The sequence below is a fragment of the Microcebus murinus genome, chromosome 2 (genome assembly GCF_040939455.1).
Source record: "Microcebus murinus isolate Inina chromosome 2, M.murinus_Inina_mat1.0, whole genome shotgun sequence".
NCBI lineage: Eukaryota > Metazoa > Chordata > Mammalia > Primates > Cheirogaleidae > Microcebus > Microcebus murinus.
The window spans coordinates 93,743,459-93,760,040 of NC_134105.1; the positions used below are offsets into that span (position 1 = coordinate 93,743,459).

Below are 16,582 nucleotides of genomic sequence, written 5' to 3' on the forward strand. Positions count from 1 at the left end.
TCCTATAGTCTTCCTTAACTTTAGTAAATGGCAAGTCTTTCCTTAAGTTGCTCAAACCAGACACGTAGACTCATCCTCGTTCTTTATCTCACATGGATATTCTATCCATCAGCACACCCTGTCAGCTCCAATCTCTACCCAGAAGCCAATGCTACAGCCAATGTCACAGCCATTATTTCCTTATACTGCAATTGCTTCCAAATGGTTTCTCTGCTTCTACACCTCCCCGCTCCCTGCCATCTATACTCCATACAGTACCCAGGGTGGAGGGAGGACCATGTCACTGCTCTCTCATAATGCGCCTATGGCTCCCACGTCAGCTAAAAGCTGTGGTTCTTACCATAGCCCACAAGTCCTATATGAGATATGACATAAGCCAGGGCTGCCTCCCACCCTCAGCCCCTGCCTTGTCTCCCCCACTCTCCCCACTCTCCACTTCCCCACTCCTGTCCAACTGCTCCTCACACTTGCCAAGCATGCTACAGACTCAAGACCTCCATGTTTCCTCTTCACTGTCCTTCCAGCTCTAGCTCCCCAGGGCTTGGACACTCACTTCCCTTGCTTCCTTCGGGCCTTGGTCAAACGTCACCTCGTGGAAGGGGTCTTCCTGGCCGCCCTATATAAGACTGTAATAGTGGCCCTTCTCCCCCATGCTCTCTTTCCCCTAGCTTGATTGTTCTCCAAGGTTCTTACCATCAGATGTATTTTACAGTTACTTGCTTATTTATTTATTTTCTATCCCCCTGCTCTAGAATATGAACTCCAAGATGGTGGCAAATTTGTTTTGTTCATTGCTGAATTCCCAGCATGCAGAATATCACCTGGCAATTAGTAGTTGCTCAGTAATTATTTGGTGAATAAATGGACCAATGAGTGATTCTGGGACAGACACTGTGAGAGGCATTTTATGTTCATTATCTCATTTCATCCTCATGATAAACCTGTGGGATTTTTCTGATGAGGAAATGAGTACTCAGAAGAGTTCAAAATTTCAAACAAAATGTTCACAGAGCTCATCGTGATCACTGGTAGTCAGGATTTAAACTCAATTCTAACTGATTCTAATATTTATTCTAATATAAAACCAAGCTAAAAAAATCAAATGTAGTACTCTTCTTTGGAGGATCTGCATCTTAAGACAGACACAGTATGGAGAACCTGGTAGTGTTGAATCCTTAATGGTGGAATTTCATACATTGTAGCATTCCCCTTTCCCCATGACCCTTTCCCCATAGGTGCCTCCACCACCTCTCTGCTCGCTCCATCTGCCATGTAGGGTGCCTTGATAGGCCTCTCTTCATACTGTCACCCTGGGGGAGATATCCTCTCCTATATGTCAGAGGTGACCTGGGTAATGAGAATATTGGATCTGTATTCCGAACACCTGGATTCAAACTCCTCTCACAGTGTACTCACTGGGTGACCTGGGAAGACAGGATACTCCTTTGAGCCCAGCCTTGCTTGGCCCCCTTCATGGGGTAGTTATAAGGCCCCAAAGCAGATATCTGCAAAGTGCTCTGCAAAGTGTCATCCCAACACGAGCTGTCATTATTACCCTCCATGCTGATTTGTCTCACTTATAGCTTGGCACTTGTGTTGCACCTGAAATATTAGTACTGACAGGTGAAACACATTTCTCCAGGGCTGATCTAAAATTGTGATGGTATCAGCAATTCCTCTCCTCCCCTCTGAGCTGTGTCACACCTTTGCTGGGCACTCTCCTCCTGCCACTCACACCCACACCCTTTCATTCTACACACATGCACACGGTTGCTTGCTCTCTTGGACACACACAGAGCTTTTTCCCCCATCCTCAGCTTTGGATGGGCAGAATTGTCAAGAGAAGGCAGCCTTGTGGGCACAGGGTAGAGCAGCTTCACTGAAGAAACACCTCAAGGAAGGCCACTCGGGCTGAAAAAGGAGCATGGTTGAGAAACGGCTAGTAGGCTGGATCTCTGCATTGTGGGTGGCAGAGTTGGAGTGGGTTGAGGGACTGCTGGGTTGGGAAACAGCTTGAAGGCAGGTAGGGGCAGGCGGTCCCAGATGGAGTGAATTATGGCAGATGTTCTCAGTACAGTAATTTTACTGTCCTCCTTCCTCATCCTGCATGGGGGGCAATTCCAGGAAATCCTCTCCAAAGACACAGGCAAAGAGCCATTGCTGCTGGAAGAAGGGTAGAAGCAAAATGCTCTACTCCTAGGGAGGGCAGGAAACCGCTTGGGTCTGGAATCCTGCACTGATACCAAGAAGAGTACTGCATGGCTGGGGAGGGGCTGTCAATTTCCACCCAAGACTAGCGACAGATACAAGGTGTCTCAGAAATCCCCTCAGTCAGGGTTTCTGTTCTTGGTTGATGGCTGTGTTCTTGCCTCAAACAGAGATGTGAGCATTTGTGACCCTCACTCTATTTCCCACGCCCCAGGATCCTCGGGCTTTCTACCTGCGTCCCTACTCCCCATCCCAGCGAAGACCTCACACAGGCCTCATCACCTGCAGTACAAGTACGTAACCTCTTTGAGAGCTCAGTTCCTGCATGTAAAATGAAAAACTCACTGCTTCTGCTCATTGAGAGGAAAGAGAGAATCCGATGGTGAGAAAATGGGACTTCCTCGTAGGATGGAGAAAGCTGGAAAGAATGTTGGTTCTGCTCTAGGGATAAGGAAAGCTGGGTAAGCTACAAAGTTATAAGTTTTAAGGAGCCTGTGAGAGAGCTGAAATCAAAAGGCAACCAAGTAAACTAAACCCCAAGGAGGGACGAGGCCCTCAGATGCGAGGCTGGACATACACAAAGTCTCTCCTTCCACAGAGCACGGGAGAAAGATGTGGTCTCCAAACAAGCGAGTAAGAAGAAGTAAACTAATGTGTTAACAAATTAGGAGTGGCTGTTCTCACTGGCAAGTTCTCATTCACAAGCCCCCAAGCCTGGGAGTGGGGCAGGGCCTCAAGAGACACTCCTCACTGGCACAGGAGGGAGGAAGGTACATATAGCTTAGGGGACAGGTACAAAGCCTGTTTGCTTCCCTGGACCTTTTCTCCCATGTGGCAAAAGCCTTAAGCCATCAGGGATGAGAGAACAAAACTTCTAGATCCATGGCTTCTTGGAGAAGAGTAGAAGTAAGACCCACTTTTCTCTGGGGAAGGTAGGAAATCCTCTCCAAGGACACAAAGAGCCATTGCTGCCAGAGGAAGGGTAGAAGCAAAATGCTCTACTCCTAGGAAGGGCAGGAAACCGCTTGGGTCTGGAATCCTACACTGATACCAAGAAGAGTACTGCGTGGCTGGGAATGGGCTGTCAATTTCCACCCAAGACTAGCAACAGATACAAAGCAGACTTTGGCTGCCACAGTGAGGAGGACAGGACTATCAACAAAGCCTCACCCCTGGTCCCAGGTGCACAGGGTTCACCTAAGACAGAGACCAGTCCAGGGCGAGAGAATATCTCGTGCCACACCATGAGCCTAGCACTGAGTGACAAGAACTCTACTGCTGAGGAACGGGGAGACGCAGCGAGAGAGACTCCCCTCCATGGTGTCAGTGCTCAGGAATAGCTGGAAGTTGAGGGGCAAGCAGAAACACTGAGAAAAAGGCACTGGCACCCCAGACCACCCTAAGCAGGGGTAATGGCAGCGCACTGCTAGAAGAATTTGAAGCCCAAACCAGCTCAACTCTTGACTAGACTGGCTCAGCTCCACCTCCTCACCTCCCACTTGCCATTCCTACATACACACAAATGGCCTAACGAGAGAAGAGGCATTTATATTTCCAGATGTGCAGAACAGGTCCCCAGATGACTCTGGCTGACCCAGCTGTTTCTCTTCTTGCTTGCAATTTGGTAGAATGTGCTGAGAATGCAATACACTGACATAAGAAGGAACTGTCTGGAATAGGCTGGGCTTTGTCCTCATTCCTCCTACAACAGGATGCCCTGCAACACTTGTGCTCACTGATCCAAGTCTCCCTTGGGGAATGAAAGCCAGAGTGGAGTGCTTTTGGGGTCCCTCAACTGTGGTACAAGGTGGGCCACATGCAGGCAATATTCCATCTGCCCTGGGCAGCTTTCCTGAGACTTGGAGGACTGGTTCACCATGGATCTGAGGTTTCTGTTGATCTTCACTGCCCATTTGAGTAATAATGTTGCTTTGGCCAGTCACAGTGGCTAATGCCTAGAATCCCAGCTACTCGAGAGGCTAAGGCCACAGGATCACTTGAGGCCAGGAGTTCGAGACCAGCCTGGGCAACATAGTGAGACTCCGTCTCTAAAAAAATAAAAATGAAAAAAAGTAGCCAGGCTTGGTGGCATGTGTCTGTAGTCTCAGCTACTTGGAAGACTTGAGCCCAGGAGTTTAAGGTTGCAGTAAGCTATGACTGTGCCACTATACTACAGCCTAGTGACAAAGTAATACCCCTTCTCTAAAACAAAACAAAAAATAGTTGCCTTCCCTGACTTCTTGTGTGGGTGTTCTATCTCACCAGACTAATACTCTAGGTAGCTGGGTTTGTGCAAAATCTCCTGCCATATCTATGAACCTTAACAAGGCATAAATACTATGTTTCTATTGTTTTATACATGATTTCTTGCATTAAATAAAAAATTATGATACAAACAAAACTGCAAGAGAAATTTATTTATTTTTATTTATTTATTTATTTTATTTTTAAGAAATAAAGCAATCAACAAAACTAGAATCAGAGATTATTAAGACATTGGAACTATCAGATAGAAATTTTAACATAGCTAAATAATGTGTTAAAGAGTTCAAGGGAAAATATAAATACATGAAGAACTACAGAATTTCAGAAGAAAGATGGAAATAATGAGAAAGTATCTCTGCTAGAAATTAAAGCCATGATATCAGAGATGAAGAATTCCTCTAATGGGCCTATGAGTAGACTAGACACAGCTGAGAGAAGAACCAGTGAATATGTCAATAGAAACTATTCAAACTAAAACACAAAGAGATAAATTAATGGAAAAAGATCAGAGTATTCAAATCTGTGGGACAATATTAAATGGTCTAACATGTGTATAATTTGAGTCCTAGAAGGAAAGATAAAGAAGAGAGTAGAAGAAATATTTGAAGACATAATTGTCATGTCTTTTAAAAAAATAACAAAATACATGAACCACAGATCTAAGAGTTGCAGAAAACCCCAAGCAGAATATATACTTTTAAAACATCTAGACACAGCAGTTTCCAACCTTTTTGACACCAAGAACTGGTTTCATGGAAGACAATTTTTTCACAGACTAGAGAGGAGTGAGGGGGGTGGTTTCGGGATGATTTAAGCGCATTACATTTATTGTGCACTTTATTTCTAGTATTATTACATTGTAATATATAATGAAATAATTCTGCAACTCACCATAATGCAAAATCAGTGGGAGCCTTGAGCTTGTTTTCCTGCGAGTAGATGCTCCCATCTGGGGGTGATGGGAGACGGTGACTGATCTAACAGGAGGCAGAGCTCAGGCAAAGACGTGAGTGATGGGAGTGGCTGTAAACACAGATGAAGTTTCACTTGCTCACCCACTGCTCACTTCCTGCTGTGCAGCCCGTTTCCTAACAGGACATGGACTGGTACCTGTCGGTGGCCTGACGTTTGGGGACCACAGCCTAGACACATCATTGCCAAACTGCTAAATACCAAAGATAAAGAGAAAACTTGAAGGCAGCCAAAGAAAATAGAACCATCTAGAGAGAAACAAAGATTAGAAATACAACAATCTTGTCAGAAGCTATACAAGGCAGAAGAAACAAAGTGATATCTTTAAAGAATGGGGGAGCGGGGGTGGGGGTGGGGGAATGCTGTCATTCCAAAATTCTGCACCCAGAAAAAAAAATATGTCTCAAAAATGAAGGCAAGATAATGACTTTTTCAGACAGACAAAATCTAGGAGAATTAATTTCAGGTAGACCTGTTCTCCAAAAAATGTTAAAATTGAAGTTCATATAAAATTGAAGTTCATGTAAAAGGAATATGATACCAAATAGAAACTTGAATATAATCAAGGAGTGGAAGAACACATATGAGATAAACCTTAAGATAAACATAAAAGGTATTTATTATTCTATAGTCTGTAGTGACTCATGCCTATAGTCCCAACTACTCAGGAGTCTAGGGTGGGAAGATCACTTGAGGTCAGGGGTTTGAGACCAGCCTGATTAATATAGTGAGACTTTGTCTCTTAAAAAAGGGAAAGTGGGGTGGACATTATTCTATTTACTTATCTTAATTGCATAATAAGATAATTGGATGACTAAAGATAAAAAGAATAACAATTTATCATGTAGTTTTTAAGATATCTTAAAGTGAAATATATGACAAAAATAACACAAAAGGATTGGCGGAGAGATTGTAAGTATATTGTTAAGTTTCTTACACTGAATATAAAATATTTGAATATAGATACAAGACAAAGATGTAAATTGTCTATCCAAGGCCAACCACTGAAAAAAATTAAAAAGGAGCATAATTAATAAGGAACATAAAATTAAATCACAAAGAAATAATTAATACAAATGAAGGCAAGAAAAGAACAAACCAAACAGAAAATAATAATAATGTGGTAGATGTTAAACCAATCACATATAATTAATTTAATGGTAAATGGTCTAGGACTCCTGCTTTTAACCAAGATGGAATAAGAGTGACCACTTGTACTCTCTTGCCAGAAACCAAGAAACTAGACAAAATATACAAAATGATCATTTTAGGACACTGAACATTAGTCAACAGGGAAGAGTGATTCCCGAGACATAGAGAAAAATCAAGGTGAGATCTGCAATTGCCCAGGTGTACTCCTTTGGGAGAGTTCCAGGCTGTGGTTCAGGGAAAGCAAACCCAGGAAAAGCCTAGAAGACTAACTGATGAGGCGATGAAGCTGTGAGTCCAAGGAAACTAAGGCAACTAGATGTTTTAGTAGGGTACCAGAAAGGAGACAGCTGCACAGAGGGAGAACCTTGAAGATCCAGAGAGAGTTCCTTTCAAGTATTCTACACAGTACTGATGGAGTGCATGAGTGTGAGGAAACTATCTGAGACTGAAGAAAGAACTACCCAAAAGAATTGGAGGGAAGAGTACATGGCACTCACAGTGACTGGGAATAGTGCCTATTCCCACCAGCCAAGCGGGAAAACCTCGCAATCCATAGGGCATCAGGTAGAGTACTCAGAAAGATCTTACTCAGTGTTGGGAAGTAATTAGCCTTAGACTTGAGTCCCACTGAATGTATTTTACAAGCAAGATCGAAAAGGATCAAATTGTTTCCAATTAATTTAATTGTTTCCAATTAATTTAACTGTTTTCCAGAACAAAGCACAAGAATATTTATAGAAATACAAAAATATCCAGCACACAAGGGAAAAGTTACAATGTCTAGCATTCTATAAAAAATTAACATGCATGCAAAGAGGAGAAAAATAAATCACTTGAAAGTGACATGAAGTTGATATGGATGTTAAATTTAGCTGACAAGGGCATTAAAATAGTTCTTATCACTGCATTCAATATTTTTAAAAATTTAAAACATGGACAATATAAGAGACTCAGATAAAATTTAAAGGATAAAACTACACTGTCTGAAATAAAAAGTATATTGGATGAGATTTATTACTGATTAGACATTGAAGAAGAAAACGTTAATGAACTTGCTGGTGATTAATTCTTTTAGATTTTGTAAGTGTGAAAATTTCTTTATTTTGCCTTCATTTTTGAAAGACATTTTCACTATAGATGTATATTATATAGATTCTATGCTGACTTTTTTATTTCAGTACTTTAAAGATGTTACTCCATTGTCTTCCTGTTGGCATTGTTTCTGACAATAAGTTTGCTATTGTTCATATTGTAGTTCCTCTCTATATACTGTGTCTTTTTTTTTTTTACCCCCCTCTTTGGGTGCTTTTCCCTTTGTTACTTGTTTTGGGTAATTTTATTTTGATGAATCTTGATGTTGTTTTCTTCATGTTTATTGTGCCTGGAGTCTGCTGAAGTTCTTGAATCTGAGGGTTTCAGAAAAAAAAAAATTAACACCATTATGTCTTCATTGATTTTTTTCTATCCTCCTTCTGGGGAACTCCTGCTACATATGTATATTATACCACTTGAAATTGCCCATGGCTTGCTTGGTTCACTTTTTAATTATTTTTTTCTCTTTATGTTTCATTTTGGATGGTTTCTATTGCTATGTCTTCAAGTTTACTAATTTTTTCTTCTATAATGTCTTATCTTTTGTTAATCCTGTCTAATATAATTCTTATGTCAGAAATTGCAATTTTCATCTCTAGAAGCTGACCTTGGAATTTTTTGCCCCACTGTGCAATCTCCTTCAGTGCTCACAGCCTACCGATAAGGCAGCTGGGCAATAGTTCAAGGCTGCAATTTACCCTGGCATGGGTACAGTTATAAGGCCCACAGAGAAGCCCGTCTCCACCGCCCCCCAATAAATCCATTACCATGTTCTTGGATTTGCTTTACATCTTTCAGTTCTCTAACTTACCATGTTTAATCTTTCTTCTAGCTTTTTGAACATATGAAATAACAATTAAATGACTATTTTAATGTCTTTTTCTACCACCGTATCATCTGTGCCAGTTCTGTTGAGTTTCAGTTGATAGAAACTTTCCTCCTCATTATGGGTCATACATAGTCTCCTGCGTTTTTACATGTTTGGTGATTTTTAATAGGATCTTTGTCATTGTGCATTTACTTTGTTGGAGGATGGATATTTATGTAGTCCATAAATATTCTTGAACTTTGTTCTGGAATACAAAGTATTTGGAAATAGTTTGATGCTTCCAGGTTTTGCATCTAAGCATTGTTTGGCATAACCAGAGCAACATTTAATATAGGGCTTTTTTGCCACACTACTGAGGGAATAGCTTTCTGATTGCACTACCCAATGCCCCATGGTCTGTGAGGTTTTCCAGCCTGGCCGGTTGTAACAGGGACTATTTACATTCCTGTGTGAGTTCTAGGTACTGTTCCACCTTATCCATTCAAGGGATTCTTTTCTCACACACTTGCACTGAACAGTACTCAGTTGAATACTTGAGGGGATCCTCCGTAGACTCTAGAGTTCTCTTTCTCCATAGCTCTCTCATCTCTGCTGCTCTGTGCTGCACACTCTGGTCCCCTTGGCCTTCCTGGAACCCTAGGCTGCCTTTTTCAATGCAGGGGACCAAGAGGTTCTGTTGGGTTCCCCCTCCCTGCACCACAATCTGAAAACTCTCTCTAGGCAGCAAGCTAGGACAATGGTAGGGACAACCTACCTTGTTTCCTGCCTCTCAGTGATCATTGTATTCTGTTACCTGATGTCCAATTTCTTGAATCCTGTTGTTTCATATATTTTGTCCTAATTTAGAGTCATTTCAGGTGGGAGAGTAAATCTGCCTTGTTACTGTCTTGGTCCTGGTGTTTTTAAAAAATCGTTTAAAACAAAGTACGTATTTGAAGACTTTATTAACTAATTATAAGTTCAGAACTTAAAACCTTTTATAATTAAAAAAAGAAATTTTATTATATTCTGTAATTTTTAATTTATTTGTCTTTTAGATTTTCACTTGGGGCACAGTGGGGGTAGGGACTGACAAATAACATTGCAAAGGAACTTTTTTTTTAAGAAAGGGAATGTTAGGAAGAAAAGTAGTGGGGGGGCAGTGATCATTAATCAGGGAAGAAAGAGGGAATAAAGAAACAACAAAAAGAAATATTCCAGATGCAGTGGTATGTGCCTGTAGTCTTAGCTACTTGGGAAACAGAGGTAGGAGGATTGCTTGAGCCCAAGAGTTCAAGTCCAGACAGGGCAACATAGTGAGATGCCCCCTCCCCCCGTCTCTTAAAAAAAAAAAAGATAAAAGAAAAACAAAACTGTCTTAGTTATCTACAACTAGTGTAGCAGGAAAGTTCTGTGCTGGGAACCAGAAGACCTGAGGTGAGCTCCAGTCTTGTGACCTAGGGAAAGTTATTTAACCTATTTGAATTTTTATAAAATCTCTACTTTAGATTGTTACCAGGAAAATACCATTAAATAAGATAGCAGATAAAAGATGACTATTATAATGCCTGACACATTGCAAGAACACAATAAATATTTTTTCTACCATTTATATAGTTCACAAATCAGCAAAGATTCAATGCAAACCCTGTTTTAAAATGTAGGTTTTGTTATATTCAGGCATGGTGAGGCCAACAGATCAGGAGACAACTGCCACTGAAAAGGTAGTTTGCTACTCATGGTTCCCAAGAGGAGCAGGCATGCCATGCCATGGCCAGAGTCGGCCAGGAGGCAGAGGGAGCAGGTGGAACACATGGGTGAGAGCCTTTATTGTGGTTCCAGTGGGATGAATCAGGCCAGGCAGGGTTAGCAGGCTTAGGATTGGCTAGTGTGAATAGTTTCAGCAAGCTTTGCTGTGTGGGGGCTGTCTCCACTTGCCTGCTATGTGGCCCTGGAGTGTTTGGGGCAGCAGGATAGTGGCCCAGGATACCAGTCCCACAAGAACCTGATAAAGGAAGTGGCAGGCGTATAAGCTCTGGATTGGTTAGTTTGCACGTGAAAAGTATGTTCATGGGCGAGCCTTCACTATCTCTGGGAATTAGCTAGCTCTAAGAGGGGCTGGCCCTCCAGGGTCAGCAAGGCCGAAAATATCAAAGCATCAGAAATACAGAAAATAAAAAGGCATGATAAATACAAACGCTGATCGCTAAAATGGGTTAACAGTGTCATCCTACTGTGCCCAGACTTGGCCCTTCCTTCGGCACATCCCACAAAGACCATTTATGACTCAGGAGGGAGGGTGGATCTGCTGTGGGCCCGAAGCCAAGGCTTGCCTTCCACGCCTGTGTCTCCTCCACAGCCAGCAGCTCCAGAGGCTGGTTCACCCTGGGGAAATAATGCCACCTGGTGTTAGTCCAAATAATTAGTTTAACACTGTATGTGGTGTGTTATTCAAGTGTTTCCCATAAATAGTTAATGAATTACTGACGATGATGTCACAGATTAAAAAGCAACATTAAAGAAGAAACTTCCAGGTCCCAGAAGGTATTATTAGCCTTGTCCAGCTCTGCCCAGGTTGGCCCTGAGTGTGATCCTTTGCCCTGCCCAGGCAAGGGTAATCATTTGGGGAATACCCAGCAGCCCCACGCCCTGTGCACTGGCTGGTGTCTTCATCGGGCTCTCTGCCCCTGGCTGGGCTCCTGTCCTTTTCAGTGATAACAACTGAAGCACAGGGGCGGACTGCAGGCTTGGCAGGATCCTGCTTCTGAGATCTGATATCTACCTGACACTGGTCTCCCTCTTCCCAGCCCCTAAGGTAACGCTAGTGGCTGGGCCTAGGAGTGGGCCTGCCTGCTGGGGCCTGCAGAGAAGCCTGGCGGGACACCAGCGGCTGGGCCAACTGGAGAGTGAGTGCACCTGGTCCACAGACCATGACTGCTTGTTTAGGCTCCCAGGGGCCCAGCAGCTGTGTACAGGGCATGCTTGTTTCCTGTCCACAGACTACATTCCCCAGCCCAGGCAAAGCTATTTAAGAGGAAATCCCACCATCGCAACTGCTTTTTCAAGTTTCCACTTGAACATCCTACCCTCAACTCAAACCCAATTCATCACAGATAAAAATTACCAGACATAGAAGAGACTTTAGAGAGTATTATACTACCTCTGGGGACTCTGGAAGGGCCCCAGGGTCTGTAAACCCAATTCAAATTGTTTGTAAAAATTTGGGGAATGTGCATGTTTCTGTGGTTTCTATGCCAGTGGCAATTAGAGTCTCAAAGGGCCCTGAGAAGCCATCAGATACATCGCTGCTCAGCTGACACCATATACTGGCCTCCCTGGTCCTGCCAGAACCTCTTGCGTCCTGCTTCATGGAGAATACTGGGGCAGCCTTGACCTCCTGCACCGACCTGGTAGTCTCACCTGTCTGTACCTGTACAAGGCTAGTCCTGTCACCTGTGCTCTCGAACACACCATCCTTGTTCCCCCAAATTACCCCTTCTTTCTTAAATTTTGAACCTCTCTCTGGTTACTTCTCCCTGTCTCTAAAAAGGTTTAAGAGTTTCCCATGGCAAACAAAATAATGGCACTGTCTCACCTCCGCATGTCCCCGTCTTAGCTCTGCTTCACACCCTCTGTATTTCTCTACCCACCTCTTGTTCTTTTTCCTACTGCATCACCAGCTACACGGGCTCTCTGACAACTGTGTTCACTATCATTAGCCTCTCTTCTCCTGAGTTCTAAACCCACACTGCCAAAGAGCAGTATAGCTTATGGATTAAAAACGAGAAATCTGTGGTCAGCCAACCTGGGTTCAAAGCCAGGCCCTGCCAGTTAGCAGCTGTGTGATCTTAGTCAAGTTATTTAACCTTTGTGTGCCCGAGTTTCCTTTTCTGTAAAATGTAGAGGACCTATATCATAGGCTATAGGGAAGAACAAATAAGACACGTAGAATACTAGCACAGTGCCTGACAAATAATAAATGCTCAGTAATGTGAACCATTATTCTGTGCACCTGCACATCCTACAGGTAACTTACACTCAACATGGCTAGAAGTCAACTGACCTTTTCTCCTTGAACTTCTTCCTCCTCCTGGTTCTCCATTTGTGACTGAGGTTTGCCTGCAACGGCTGCATCAACTCAGGCCTGCTCATCACCGTGGGCTTCCTACATCTCCCTGCCTTCACTCTGCCCTGTCACCAGGCCACTCTCCACACTGCAGTCAAGGTCTGCTCTTCTTATTCCTCTTCCTCTCCATAAAAACCCTCCAATGGCTCCCCATTGCCTATCAAACAAAACCCAAACTTCTAAGCCTGCCAATAGGGCCCTATGAGCTCTGGTCCATGCCCAGGCCCTCCCACCCATCCCAGTCCACCTCCCCCATGCCAAACTGCCAACAGGTGCCCTAGAGAGCTGTCCCGTTTCAACACTCCGGCCTGCCTTTCCTTCCCCCATAACACCATCTCATTCAGGAACTTACCCCACCAGACCTGCAGTTCTGCAGCAGCTGCCTGGGTGGTCCCCTGCCACCAGCCAGCTCATCGGCACTGCACGCCACCAGAGGCCACCACAGATGCGCCTCTCTGACTTCCTGGACCTACTCTGTCACACGTCTGTGCCTTTGCCCGGCATGCTTCCTCCTTCTTTATCTGCCAAGTACTTGTCCTTCTCCTTCTGGTCCGGGAGTCACAGCCAGGTGAAGCCAGGCCCTTTCTGCAGGCTGAGCTGCCCTTAAGAAAAAAAAATTCAAACATTAGTGTTGGAGTCTACGTTCTCTACCTTCTAATCCTAGCCACTCAATGTTGAATCCTCTGTCTCAACATAAGCCCTCCTCTTGAACCTGGCTGCCCAGCTCCCTGCCCGTGAGTAGATAACTGAGGTCTGCCGGCTCTCCACATAGGAATACGACTGACCCATTTCCTCAACACAGCTATAGCTAGTACTTGGGATAGGCCAGTGGCTCCCCAGCCACTGTCCCCACCTATGCCTACTCCATTTCTCTTTCCTCAAGGTGAGGACAAATTGATCCTCCCTTGGGAACCTTTCCCTGACCATCTAGGCCTGGGAGGCTCTTTTGGGGCGTTAATGACCCGTATTATAGCACTTCATTACTGGCATTGTTAACCAATAGACATATATTAATATTAAACATGCGGATTTTACAGAAAATGGTCCTTTAATGAATTAGCACTTTTTAACATTTCAAACACTTTGGATGGAAATCTAACATTTATTGGCCGGGCGCTGTGGCTCACGCCTGTAATCCTAGCTCTTGGGAGGCCGAGGCGGGCGGATTGCTCAAGGTCAGGAGTTCAAAACCAACCTGAGCAAGAGCGAGACCCCGTCTCTACTATAAATAGAAAGAAATTAATTGGCCAACTGATATATATATAAAAAATTAGCCGGGCATGGTGGCGCATGCCTGTAGTCCCAGCTACCCGGGAGGCTGAGGCAGAAGGATCACTCGAGCCCAGGAGTTTGAGGTTGCTGTGAGCTAGGCTGACGCCACGGCACTCACTCTAGCCTGGGCAACAAAAGCGAGACTCTGTCTCAAAAAAAAAAAAAAAAAAAAAAAAATCTAACATTTATTTCATATCTTCTCATCTTCTTAAATAGAGTACTGCACAAAGAACAGCCGTCTAGCCTTCTACAGCTAAGGCCCCTTGCATCCCTAGCTATTTTCCTGCAATGTGCAGTGTGCCAGAGGAACAGCTGGCAAAAAGAAAGGGCATGTGCTTTGGAATTAAAGCGTCCTCACAGTGACCCCTTTGGTGGCCCCTGGGGTCTTCCTGAGCTTTACTATTTTTCTAATCTATAGTGGGCTCAGGAATCAGATAATAAAGTGAATTAGAATTGTCTATAAATTAGGTGTAAATAGTATCTAAGTGAGGGACTAGAGATTCTCCTATTTATAAAGTCTTCATCCTAAATCATAGACTTTGCACAATCTATTTTGTGGATCAGAAGCCTTTCTTACTAAACCATTTTTTAGGGGGAAATATTCATAATTCTTGTGGTGGGTTAAGTAACCTCTTTAAAAAGTATGCCGTTAGTGCATTTAGCATTTTACGTATTATCTTTTGTTGTTAACTACCTTTATGTTATGTGCATATATCACAACTTTTCAATTAGATTGTTCACTGGTTAGGTTATTATCTTCCCAGGGACAATTTTATAGTCATTCATTCTGCAGCAGACAGACACCCCTTGGGTGTCCTCTGGCTCAAATCAAGTCTGACACTACCTACCTGTGCAGCATCATGTCTTACAGGTTGAAGGCTCAGTCCCCAAGACTAAAACCACTTCAGATGACAGTTGCAAGTCCAGATACCCAGAACTTCTGACCAACTGGCTCCCACAACCCCCTCATCCTGTTTAATTAATTTGCTGGAGAGGCCCATAGAACTCAAGGAAACACTTATATTTACTAGTTTATTATAAAGGATATTTTAAAGGGTGCAGATAAACAGCCAGATGGGGAGATGCACAGGGTGAGGTCTGGAGGGGTTCTGTCTCCACAGAGATGGAGTGCACCACCCTCCCCAGCACATGGAACATGTTCTCCTTCACCTCCCTGGAAGCTTCCATGTGTCAGGCTATCTAGAAGCCCCTGAACCCAGTCCCTTTGGATGGAAGCTTCACTGTGTAGGCAGAATTGGTTAAATCACTGGCCATCCACCGATGGCCTTAACTATTCAGCTGGCCTTAACTATTCACCTTAACTATTCAGCTGGTGTCTACCACAGAATTGTTTGCTAGCTTAGTGTATGGGGAAACACTCCCACACATTTGGTCACAGAAGTGTTCCATGTTGTGAGAGTATAGTAGGAAGAAACTGAGTTTGATTTTTCTTCTCAGCTATCCACTAAAATTTGTCCTGTCTGCCAAGACCCAACTCAAATACCACCTGTGCTGTGGAGCCTTTCCTAGGTCTCCCAACCAGAAACTTCTCCTATTTTTATTCCCATAGCACTCTGAATTTTTATGCTCACCTTCTTGCTTTGTATTGGTTATTTGCATCCTATCTCTTCAATAATGTGTAAATACTGTGGGGTGAATGCTCCAACCCTCTGAGCACCCCCTGACGACCAGTCCCCTCTCAAGGGTTATCTAGGCACTTTCCAAAATTCGCCTCATTAACATGAGCTCAGGTGTGGTAGAAAAGGGTTTATAATAAATAACAAAAGACTGTCTTTCACCTTTATCTCTCTGAAGCTGTTTCCACAGCTGCTTGGGGAACCAAGGACAAAAGACCAAACACTAACAAAAGATATCCTCATTGCTCTAGTCACTTAGGAAATAACAAGGCTTACAGGAGCTGTGAGCCAGGAACCACCGAGGCTGAAACCCAAAACATAGACATAATACCACAGTAGCATTCCGGGATTTGGGAACGCTGTGAGAATAAGACTGCATGCATGCACACATTTTTGGAACACAGTCTTGAGAGCACCCAATAATAGTATTCCACTTCCCAAATTGAGTTTGAAACAAATGGATTCATGAAACAATGGAAGGGCAGATGGTGCCCACAATATTACCTTTATTACTAAGGCTGAACTGGAAGACTGAACTTTAGGCAAAAAGCAAATGAGGCTGAACTACTTGGTGACAGTCAACAAGAGCCAGGGTAGCCCTCTAGCTTACACAAACCACCACCCAGCTCCTCGGAAGTTTTCCACTGCTTATTTTCCCAACTTGAAGACTTAAGATTGTTGGATAAAAATGAACAGCAAATGGCATTTGAAGGTGAACTGTACTTTAAAATAGTTTATTTTGGACTACTCCTCTTTGCCACAAAAGCATCGAATTGTAAGGTAGCTAGACATAATAACCTAAAGTGAATTAGAATTACTTTCTATGAAGACTCATTGAGGATCAGTATGCTACATTGGGGTTATTTGGAAACATTATAATTAGAATGGGAAATCCCTGGCCTGTTTGAACTTTGAAGGCTCAACATTTTAAAGACAAGAGAGACATATTTTTATAAAGCTCTGCATTTCTGCACCTGAGGACTGATTTGGGTGGACAGACTGCTGGCCTTGGCTGCCTGGGTCAGCAGCATCTGCCCTCAGGAGCCCGCT

The 16,582-nt window shown here is 43.4% G+C and overlaps 1 pseudogene; it reads right to left on the minus strand.

Annotated features, from left to right (window-relative positions):
- Positions 1–8,313: 8,313 nt before the first annotated feature.
- On the minus strand, positions 8,314–8,461 carry LOC142869855 (uncharacterized; annotated as a pseudogene).
- Between the last annotated feature and the right edge of the window lie 8,121 nt (positions 8,462–16,582).